At 34.7% G+C, this 11,901-nt stretch overlaps 1 protein-coding gene and 1 non-coding gene across 10 annotated transcripts in view; one reads left to right on the top strand and one right to left on the bottom strand.

Annotated features, from left to right (window-relative positions):
* The window catches only part of Vps13b (vacuolar protein sorting 13 homolog B), a 723,076-nt gene that overhangs the window by 385,177 nt on the left and 325,998 nt on the right, over nucleotides 1–11,901 (top strand). The gene's annotated exons all lie outside the window — the stretch shown is intronic.
* Nucleotides 8,080–8,203, bottom strand: LOC115070089. The gene has a single exon (XR_003849290.1). It is a non-coding gene; the product is annotated as a small nucleolar RNA SNORA40 (small nucleolar RNA).

Raw genomic sequence — 11,901 nt, forward strand, 5'->3', positions numbered from 1 at the left:
ATAGAAAATATAAACTTGAACATTTTTAGAAAATTATTTGTTTGCATGTATTTCTCATATACCAAAATTATATACAAGTTTAATAAGTACATTATGAAGATTTCTAGTAACTTTGGTTGTTTTCTCCATACTCATCCCATACAATTGGGAAATACTGAATGAATCTTACAGAATTAGATCATACTGGCAGCCTTTTTAGATATGTTGACCACCTATATCATTGTACTATCATATTATCTGAAAATTCAGAAACGCTTTTCATACCCACTTTAGGAAAATTTTAAAAATAAACTGATTGTAACAAAATATTTTTTAAACAATTATGTAGTAAAATGCCTATTAAAAGAATTTTAAAATATTCAAAACTTTTTAAAATTTTGTGACTTTTTAATAAAATGTCTCCATTTTCACCCTTTCCTTGAGAAAGTTGTATTCTTCTTGTGCTGGACATTCAGGAACTTCTGCGTTAGACTTCTCATTCTTGCTATAAATACCTGCTCATCTTCTGATGTCTCTTTTTTAAAACATTGTCAGTTGTTGGGCTTTCAACCATTTCATTTTTTCAGGTGTTGTCCACTCTCTCCATGTTCAATATAGTGCTTGAAGTTTTATCTAGAACAGTTCATTCTCTTAAGAAATGCCATTTTATGGACATTTCCTATTGATTCTGGCATACTTCTTTTGAAGTGAGGCTTCTGACAGATGTACCTTGATCTTCGGCAGTTTAATCCTCTGTATTTTACCTCAGAAGAATTAGGAAAAACAGGATAACTGGGAGGCACAGTGAGGCAGAACTGTAACCTCTCAGCACTTGGAAGGTGAGGAGCTGAAGACTTGGACTACACGATATCATCTCTTTAAAAAAGAAAAAAAAATAGAATCACTGTTTTACTTGAATTCTTCTAGTGATGTATGCAGAATTCCATTTTCCGATTGCTTTGCTTCTTTCTGAGCAACTTTTGAAACCCTAGATACTTTCTGTTTCTTTCTGTGAGCCTGACACAGCACGACACATCACAAAACATACATACAAACATGTCTTATTCTTATATAAGTGCTGGGAAAATTTAACTTTTTTCACAAAAATACATTCGGTGTCCAGTATTTTAATGGCATGAATGTTTGACCCTCCCAAAGAAAATCTTGTTTCTTAAATGGAAACTTCATTATTTTATTGAAATTGACAAATGTCTATAAAATGACTATAAATTATTTCTTAATTTTTTAAATTGGAATTCATGTATAATGTACTGAGGTATTTAAAATCATAATTAACGAAAACTCTGGAATCAAGTATCTTGTCTCGGTTTTCAATAAATAACTTTGTTAGCAGGTAATCCACAGTATATTTGCAGGTAACATAGATACTTTCATACTATTTTTTTTAACTTTAAAAAAAATTTTTACTTGTTATTTTTAATTTATGTGTATGGGTGTATTGTCTGCAATAAGTGTACCCATGTTGTGCAACGCCCATGGAGGTCAGGAGAAGCTGTGACAGATCCCCTGGGACTGGAATTACAGACAGTTGTTAGATGCCATGTGGGTGCTGGGATTTGAACCTGGGTCTTCTGCAAGAACAACCAGTGTTCTTAACCACTGAGCCTTCTCTCCAGCCCCCATACTTTACCTTTTAAAAATATGTCAACGTCCACTTTCAGTTCTTCTGTTGTATATTGTCTCAGCAAATTTTGTAATGATCACCCTGACTTTCCATAGGGTTCATGTTCCTAATATGAAGTAACATACTGATGTGAATAATGAAATTCATGCCTGAGAATTTCATATTATACATTTATTTCAGCAAATGCAAATTGAAGCACATGAGCAGTAGAATATCTTAGGTAAGGTTATGACCATTCCATGCACAGTGTTAACATGCATGAATAATTAAGCATGTGTACTTCAGTAAATTATTTGTATTTTAAAATAGGAAAGTAATTTTTCCAGAAATGGTCTTCATAGCTTTCCTTTATTCCTGGTGAATACCATCATGCCTTTTTATGTTTTTATAGTTTCTTCTAAAACTTATCTTATCATCTGTTTTAAACTGTGGTATAGTTTCAGATACAGGGTTGAGACTAAATTCTACAAATCTGCCCAAAATATGTTCTCTTCCCTTTCCCAACCTTTAATTTCTTTCTGATTCTCTGTATGTACAACTGTTTTCAAAATAGTCATTGTGTTGGTCTTTGTCAAGGTATGTTTCATATCTAGTGACATTATGATCCTAATCCTGTAATGCTTTTTTGGTTTCAAATAACCCCCTTTTAGCAAGTCAGAGAGACTTTGAATAGTGGGAATTTGGAGTAAGTTGCCTAAAAGCTTTGTTTGAAAATATTGTTGGCAAAGTTTTCATCCCCTCCTGCTCTTCAGCTTATCTAGTTAAAGATTTGGGATTTACATTTGGCTCTCCCCAAAATAACTGTGTCTTTTGTGGCTTCCTGTAACAGGATATAAGTTTCCATGAATGTGTTTCTGTTTGCTGCCAAAACCTACCTCAGTAACAGTCTTGAAATGACTGTAAGTTCTACTGTCATAAATTGTGGAATGTTTTTAAATATATTTTACACTTTTATTGGTATCTTTTACTTTGCTTTTGTACTTCATATAGGAAAGATATTCCAGAAGAGGATATGTTTGAGTTTCTATAATGAGTATTTTAATTGGAAAAATCTATCTTATGGTTCTTTCAAATACAGTTTGGTTATATGATGTACACTGGATATGATATATATCAATTCCTGATTGAAGTCTTTCATTAAAACTTAACACTTTCTTGTCAGTTCATTATCTAAACATTTCTGAGTTTAAACATAAATGAGAGGAAGCAGAGTATATTTAAAAATACACTCTAAGGACTGGCAAGATAGCTCAGCAGTTAAGATGCTTGCTACTAAGCAGGATGTCCTGTCCTGGGTTCAAGCCCTAGGATTCAAATATGTGATAGAAAGAACCAATTGATCAAAGTCCTCTTACCTTCTCTCACACCCACCCTCTCAAACACAATCAATCAGTCAGTCAATCAATCAATGTAACATAAAAATGTTTAAATATAGCTTTAAATAAATAAAAATTTTTGAATCTTGAGAACCTTTGTAATATAATGTTTGTTCACTATAACTACTGCCATATAAGACAGATCTTTAAATAATAAAACATTGTGTTGTTCTCTTAAGTGTCTGAATATATAGAAGAATTACATTTTTTCAATAATACCAATAATTGAATATTATAATTGAAGAGTGTCCTAGAGATTTATTCCCTGTAGATAACTGAAGTATGGATGAATGGGTGGATAAATAGATAATGTTTCAATGTCTTTTATATGTTTACAACTTAAGAAACTTGTAAATGTAAGATGCAGTATGGGTCATGTATTTTCATTATGAGGAAGATTCATTTCTCATTTTACCCTGTTTTGGCTAGTGCCCATTTTCAGCCAAGTACCTCATATTCCTACCACAAATAGAGAAGCTAATAAGGAATTTAGGAAATGAGTATCTTCACATACATTCACTATGTATGACTAATGGCTAATCACCTGTATATATTATATGTGAGTACTTGTTAATCACTAGTAATGTAAAATACTGCTACTGAAAATATCTTTGTACTTTCTACATTAAAGCGAGTTTTCTAAAAGCCAATTTAAATATTAACTGCTGCATACACTTTTCTCTTTATCTCATTTTCTTTTCTTTGTCCCTTGACATTACTATCCTAGAACATACACTATAGTTTTGCTTCTTTTATGCGCTAGAAATGCTTATCTTTTGTTCAGCAACTGTATCTTCTGTGTGTAAACATTCCTTAATCTAAAGTACGTTTGTGCTTATAATTTCTAACCTTCACTTTAAAACAAAAACAGATACCCAATGTATTTTATATTGATAAATACAAACATGTCTCTGAAGATAGGTAACAATGGTCAGCAAATGCTTTCTGCTTTGTGTTTTGTTTATTTTTATTTTATGGCTTTCATAGAAAAGAATGTATTTATCATTTCTACACAATTTGATGAAGTTTTACATATATACACAACTATGTGACCAATACCAAGCAACTCATCTCTGCCATCACTACCCTGTGTACCAAAGGAGCCGTGATTCTAGTCTTTATAGTCATTGCTAAGTTTCAAGAAAACTAAATATTAGTATCAGTTTTTAATTTGTGGCAACTTTGTTCTCAGCATTTATTTGACATCTGAAAACCTACTTGACATAATTTATGAGCCAAAATAAGACAGTACTACCAAAAATATAAATAGATGATTTTGTGCAAAATTAAAGCGTGTTTTAACATAAGTTCATCATACATTAGTATTAAATTATATTTATCCAACATGGTATTTTCCATGAAAATCTCTTAATATTAAGACAGTAAACCTTAGTAACTGTGCTGTAGCATTAGCTTTGGAACCAGTTTCTATATTGTTGCCTCAGTTATATATATTTGTATGGGGCATTTCTTCATCAGAGAATACACAACTTCTCAAAGGAAAGCAATGCATTGAATTCTGGGACTAATTGGACTGACTGTCATCCAGGTATGGGTTTGATAAACTGACACAACAGCGAAAGAATTCCCTGTCATATGTCAGCTTATCAAACACACTGTGGACAGCTGTCTTTGCATTGAACACAGTCCCAGTCACTCGGGATCAGAAAAGAATCCACGAAGCTTATGTTCAGTGAAACATAACCTCAGTATTTCCAGGTGATTTTAATGAACACCTGATAAAACTGAGGTATAGTACCACTGAACTAAAAAGTTCCAAAATCTAGGAAAAATAAATGCATAGGGTTACAGAACTATAGCATTATTTGTTCATTTTAGTGACGGAATAGATATTAATGAAATGCTCAGAAAGGTAATCCTTTAATTTTCTGTCATTCTGGTAAGCAGTATCAATTTATGTTATAAACATAATTATAAAATGAAAGAAAAAATTGGATATATTTTGACTTTTTTTTCTTAGTTCATATCACAAGAGGCATTCTCTTGGAAATTTTGCTTTCATCTGACTCTGTATTTTGTCTAATTTCTTTCAATTATTTTATTAGAAAATACATCTTCAAAAATTTAGTACAAGCCCCCCCTTTTGTGTAGTGAGTCAGAATCATTTGTACACTCCATCTTTAAAGTATGGATATGTATGAAAGATATTTTCTGAAGTTTATTATTCCCCCATAAGTATATATACAAGTTAAGGTGAAAAGCTGATTCATAAGATGATATAGATTAAAATGTTATTTAGCTCTGTTCATAAATATGAATATATATAATTGTTGAATCTGTGTTATTTAGAGATGAATTTGCCTGATGTATACATGGTGAAAACATAATTTTCCTGATTCCTTCTATTTTTATCCCTTTGGAGTATGGATTACATTATGCAGATACAGTACCTTATCAGTGGAACTCCACTTCTCTGCTTCAGATGCAGGTCAATAATGCTGAGCAGAAGTTTCTCTCTCCTTTTGAGAGAAAACTGCAGTATCCAAGAGCTTTTTCAGCGAGGGACTACTTTTAAATGTGTCTGGTCACCTCAAAGGATATGTAGACCATTTCCTGCCAGTAGAATTTGAGGAAGGAAGCACTAGGCCAAAGTGTTTGATGTGTGATGTACTGTAATTCCTTTCATGTGTTTGGTGGCTTTTATATGATGATCAATGTTCTGCTACCAATTTTGACCCTGATTGTGGTCCAGGTTGTTAAAGTTCAGCCCTCTTTAATGTATAGGGTCCTTAAGGATACTTAGCAGCATTATTGTAATTAAGGACATTGTTTTATTTTAAATAACCACCTCTAATTTTCATTAAAATATTCATTTCTCATAATTGGGTAATTGTCTTAGTGACTGTAATCTTAGGGACTCAAAGAAATGATTGAGTCTGTGTTAGCAACTGCCAATACTAACTCCCTGTAGGCACACATGCTCTTTAGGTCTCCTCAGTTTACCTTGTAGACCTGTTTTTTTTGTTGTTTTTTGGTTGGTTGGTTGGGTTTTTTAGTTGTTTGTTTTTTGACAGGGTCTCCCTAGTCCCAGCCAGCCTGGAAGTCACTATATGGACAAGGTTTGCCTAGATCTCAAAGAGATCCACCTGCCTCTGTCACCCAAGGGCTGGGATTAAAGGTGTGTGCTACCACACCTGGTTAGACATGGTTTTTAAACAGCATTTGTTCCCATATGTTTATATAGTCTTTTATGGCTACATAAAGTTCAAAATGGAATCTAGCTTCACAGTGTAATCTCCCTGAGTGTTTGAACCTTATAGTGATAGGCACCAGACACAGTTGCTATTAACAATAGCAGACACAGTTGCTATTAACAATGAATAGTTGCTGTTAACAATGCAGTTCATTAACAATGAACAGTTGCTATTAACAATGATAGGCACAGACACAGTTGTTATTAACAATGAATTAGTGTTCTTGTTACTGTGACAAAATACCTGACAGAAGCAACTTAAGGTGAAGAAGATTTGTTTTGGCTTATGGTTTGAGGAGATGTAAGCCTATCATTGCTGGCGAGGCATGGCAATAGGAAGGAGACAGAATTGTGAAGCTGCCTTCTCAAAGCTTGGCAGACCAGGAAGCAGAGAGAGGACAGGAAGTAGGTACAGGCTATAAAACCTTAATGTAACACCTTCCCCTGGAGTAAGTCACTTTCTCCAGCTAAGCCTTACCTTCCAAAGGTTTCACAATCTCCCAAAACATCAGCAGCTGGGGTCCAAGGACTGAAATGCAAAAGTAGAGGTTATTTCATATTTACTCTGTGACATTCTGACCATAAGCTCATGGCGTCTCCTAATTCAAGATGTCTTCAGTCCAACTGCAAAAGTCCCTGTTGTCTTAACAGTCCCAACATTGTTCAGAGCCTAAAGTCCCCTTTAAGCCTCAGTGAATCTTTTAACTGGGAGCCTAAGTAAATGTTACATATTTACATTCTCCCATTATACAATGGAAGAGGAAACACTCCCATTCCAAAACTGAGGTATGAGGGCATGACAAGGAAATATTACACTAAAGCAACTTAGAAAGCCATGGGAGTAAACACCAAATGCTAAAGGTCCATGTCATTATAGCATCATCTGAGTTCTAGTGGGGTTGGATAGCCCCCAGGTCTGTTGGCATTTTAGTCTTCCACCGTCCCACCACAATGGCCCTTTAAGTTCTGCCTATAGCATTAAAGGTGTTCTGTTGTTGTTGTTCCCCAAACCTACAAACTCTTTCATATTCTTTCTATAAACCAGTTCCAAAGGCCTACAAACCACATGGTCAGATTTATCACAGCAGTGACTCCAGCTCTAGGCACCAATTTTCTTTTAGTTATTTTTGTCATTAATGCAACAAAATGCCTGGCAGGAACACCCTAGGAGAAGAAGGATTTATTTTGGATCATGGTATGAGAGTCTATAAGTACTTCATGAATGGGAGAGGTTGGCAGTAGGAAAGAATTCTCTGTAGGCCAAAGCAGCAGAGAACAGGAAACAGAACCTGGCTATAAAATTTGAAGGCCCTCAGCCAGGCATGGTGGTGCACACCTTTAATCCCAGCACCCAGGAGGCAGAGGCAGAAGGATCTCTGTGAGTTCAATGAGTTCAAGGCTAGCCTGGTCTCCATAGCAAATCCAGGCCTGCTGAAGCTACAGGGAAGCCCTGTCTCAGAGAGAGAGAGAGAGAGAGAGACAGAGACAGAGACAGAGACAGAGAGACAGAGACAGAGAGACAGAGAGAGAGGAGAAGAAGAGAGAGGAGAGAGAGAAATATTGAGAGGCCTGGATCATGTTTTTTTAAATACCTGTGCCACGAGTTACTGAGAACACCACTGCTCTGGCTGCACTGCCATCTTGGCTCTCAGTTATTTTCTTGTCTTGCCAAGTCCTGATTTCAGAACTTTGAGATCAATATAGAAGCACCTATGGTCAGGTAAATATTCATCTTGTGTGATAAGGTTCCTCACACAATCCATCACATACATTCAATCTGACTCTGCCCAGAGGCTGGCTGCCTGGGGCACGCCCCATTCCTGTGCCATCTTTTTTCTCAACACCATTACTTTGAGCTGTTTTGTCATATTTCTTCTCGTGTGTATCAAAACTCATACTGAACAGTGAGTTCTGGGTTGCATAAGAGGTTATTTTTGAACCTATCTTTTCACCTTTGTCTACCAGTTGAACACACACAGAAAGTGTTCATTAGATTTTTTTTTATTGAACAACTGTAATAAGAAGATAAAATAAGTAAATAAATAGATCACTGCCCCCCTTCCTTTGGGTGACATCTTTTTTAAATTTTTTCTTTACATGTATAAGAATCATCTCTTGGATATTGATAATTTCATTTATAGATTTCACTACTAAATATCCATTGCATGCATATACCAAGAATGAATTTTTCATTCTCTTGATAGACACTAATTTAAAAAATTTATTGAGCTTTTTTACATTTACATACAATAGTTCTTAATCAAATTTAGACTCCCTCCCCCATCCATGCCCTCCTACACCCCACCCACTGAACTTCATGCATTCCACCATATATGTTGAAGATACGTTTTTTAAAAGATCATCCTGAATTTATTCATTTTCTCACAATTGAGATTTTTGCAGGATGTATTGGGGAATCAATACACAGACATTTCAGTTTGTACACAATTCTTTATTTGTAAAATTTTTATTCAATGTTTGTGTATTTCATATTGAGCATCTTACACAATCTTAATCATCTTCATACCCCCTTTCCCATTGGCACCCTTCTATAGCCTCCCCCACTGGAATTCATACATTCTGTCATTTGTCTTAAGGCCTATCATGCCCCATTAGTGTCCCCAGATGTCCCTCAGTGCAACTTCATCCACTGGCATCCAGTCAGCCTTTCTAGAGTCCCTTCCTTTAAGAAGATTAGCTCTTCCTCATCCAGCAGTAATCAGCTGCCAATAATTGGGGCCTGTTGCCCATTTCCACAGTTTTGTGCTGGGATTTTGTTTGCTTGAGTTTGCATGGGTCTTGTGCATGCTCATACCATTGCTGTAGGTTCACATGAGCAAGGTACCAGGAGCATGTAGGACTATTTGAATATAGTCATGCACTTCTTCGCTGGCTCTTAAAATCATTCTGCCCCTCTTTCACAATGGTCCTTGAACTTTGGGTGGGTGCAGTTGAATATAGGAGTCCTGTCCAGGGAACCACACTCTGCAGGCTCTAACTTAACTTTAACATATACTGTTAAAATGGATAAGCTTCACCAGTCTTGTGGTACATAAATACAGCTGTTTACTTTGCAATAAACCATCCTGTAGTGGTGAAAACTTTTATATTTGAGCTAATACAATTCCCACAGCCACATCTTGTTACTGAAAATCTCAAGTGTGGTTCATTCAAGAAGGAGCTAACTTCCTCAAAAAATTTGTTTTTAGTTTTTATTAATGTATGTTTTCTTAGTGGTTATTGTGTTGGACAACAAAACTTATGGCTATGTTGTCTTTGAGTTTAATTGCTGCATTATAGGTTTACAGAGCTATGAGGCTGCTGGAAACCTGCACATTGTTTCCCCTTAGCTGAATTTGGGAGTTGTGTTGCTTTACATTCTGGCAGACACATACATTATAATGGTGAACACTCAGCATTAATAATGCTATTTTAAGTATTGCTTGCTTATGATTAGCATAGAACTGGAAGTGAGTGGATGAAGCTGAGGGAAAAGTACTCTCATTGCTGCATGCTCTTTTATTGCTTCATTTAAAATATGCATGAAATCTAGTGGGGGGCTATGTGGAGGTATAGATAGAAGAGGGTGTCTAAATATGATCAAGATGTATGAAATGGTGCAAAAATTCAATAAAATATATATTGAAAAACAAATAAAATGCTGTTTAAAAATAGTATTAATTTCTTTAATAAACAGAATTGCTTAATTAATATTGTTTGTAACTTTGAGAATCTTGACTTCTGGTTCCCATTCTTCATGGCCAATTTTGTGATATTTGTGGATTTGAAAAAGTTCCATAGATTATAAATTGTGGCAAGGTTATTTTTAAAGGAGTTTGTTTTATCATATTCCAAATCTAAGCATTTTTGCTTCCCATATTCTTTGGTCTAAATCAGTTCTGGTCTGTTGAACTTGGAAATATTGTCTTAATTTAGTTTAATTTGAAAGCTCACAGTTCTCAACAAATTACATATCAAAAATTTATTTTAATAAAATCTTTTTTTGAATGCTAATTCTCATAGTGTTATGTGTAGATCATAGGCATTAGAGACTGAATTTATAGTCAGGATGTAGCATTGGACTGCTGTTTCGAATCTCCCTTACCTTCTACAACACCCTGTGAGTGATGATCTGCCTAGAAACACTTTGCAAACCGTTAACTTGAAAGGCAGTTCAAGGTTGTGGTATTAGTACTATCATCACCATTTGTGTGTGTTTATGTATTTTTATTACAACTCACCTTATAGTTTGATAACAGAATCAGTAATTTTTAATAAAGTGTGTAATTAAAGAGAATAATGTTTAAATGTTACGGATAAGCATATCAATAGAATGGATATGGTAAGATTTATAAAAGGAGTTGTCTTTATTAAAAATTGTGTTAAAGATTTTGCAAGCAATTTGGAACTAGGACTAGGCTGCTTACAGTCTAGTTAATTCAGCTGTAATTTGTCTTCATAAATGCCTCTACAATATTTTTCTCACTGTAGTAATTACAAAGAACCTTCCATTCCTGTTTAGTTATATGACATAAATATTTCTCACTCTATAACAATAAATGTTTGAAAAATCTCACATTTAAGACCTCGGTAGTGATTTTAAATATGTGTAGCAGGAATGAGAAAAGGAGAAGGGTATTCCTGAGGTCTATCCAAGACCTGCTGAATCAGAATCTGTACATCTGGAAACCTGTTTTTACCAGTCTCCTTAGATGATTCTGCAAGCTGAAGGTGAAGGTCCTGCCCTATACTACTCATCATAGAGCTCAGTGATGATTTCAGCCTGAAAATTCAACCATTTTACCCACTGCTCATTTTACTTTCAAAATTGCTGCCATTCATGAAGACTTGGTGATAAATATGTAGCTCTTTTATTTACTTAAGACTCAAAAAGTTTTACTTATTTTTACATTTCTGTTTTCTGGCTTGTTTAACATTTTGTAGATCTCAATTGAGCTATAAGTGAATGAGTTTTGCTTCTTTATAGTGAATTCCCAAGATATGCCTATTCAGCAGTGAGCAGTAAATGGTTCAACATGAGCTGTTCCTTATGTAAACATACAAAAGGCCTGCCTCAGACTAAATCAATTTTAAAAGGAAAACATTAAAGCTATGTTTCCTGTTATACACTTAAAGTCTTCTTTGGTTCCTTTTGATTACATTATTGACCAACTATTGCAATTTTTAATTTATCCTCCCACATCACCTGCTGAATGGTTTACATGGTATGGGAGAAGAGTTTCGGAAGGGCAAAGCAATTACAATTATAACTCCTACATTGTAGCCAATAAAGCAGCTTTTTGTGTTAAGGGTAAGGAGGTTATGAACATCTTGATTCACCCTCTTTCCTAATTCAAATTGCTAGAAGGTTTTAAAGGCTATATTGGATCTTGTGCATTCAGTCATTGTTCTTGAGTAAAACATGCCTTCAGCTTTGGCATTTGCAGTCAGATGGTTTTCACTCCTACCAGTGTAGGTCTCACTGAGACAGTCTTATGGTTAGGGAAAATGGGTTTATCAAAGTTTCCAAATGATAGAATGATTTCAACCTTCAAAAAAATAAATCATTTTAAAATCTCCTTATAAACATTTCTATATTTACTCCTTAAAAGTTAAGTGTACCATGTAATGTTAAATATTTCTTTCAGAAGAAATCTTATGACACTGGTGATTGACAAAAGTTAATA

This window comes from Nannospalax galili, unplaced genomic scaffold (assembly GCF_000622305.1).
Source record: "Nannospalax galili isolate Female #2095 unplaced genomic scaffold, S.galili_v1.0 scaffold334, whole genome shotgun sequence".
Taxonomy (NCBI): Eukaryota; Metazoa; Chordata; class Mammalia; order Rodentia; family Spalacidae; genus Nannospalax; species Nannospalax galili.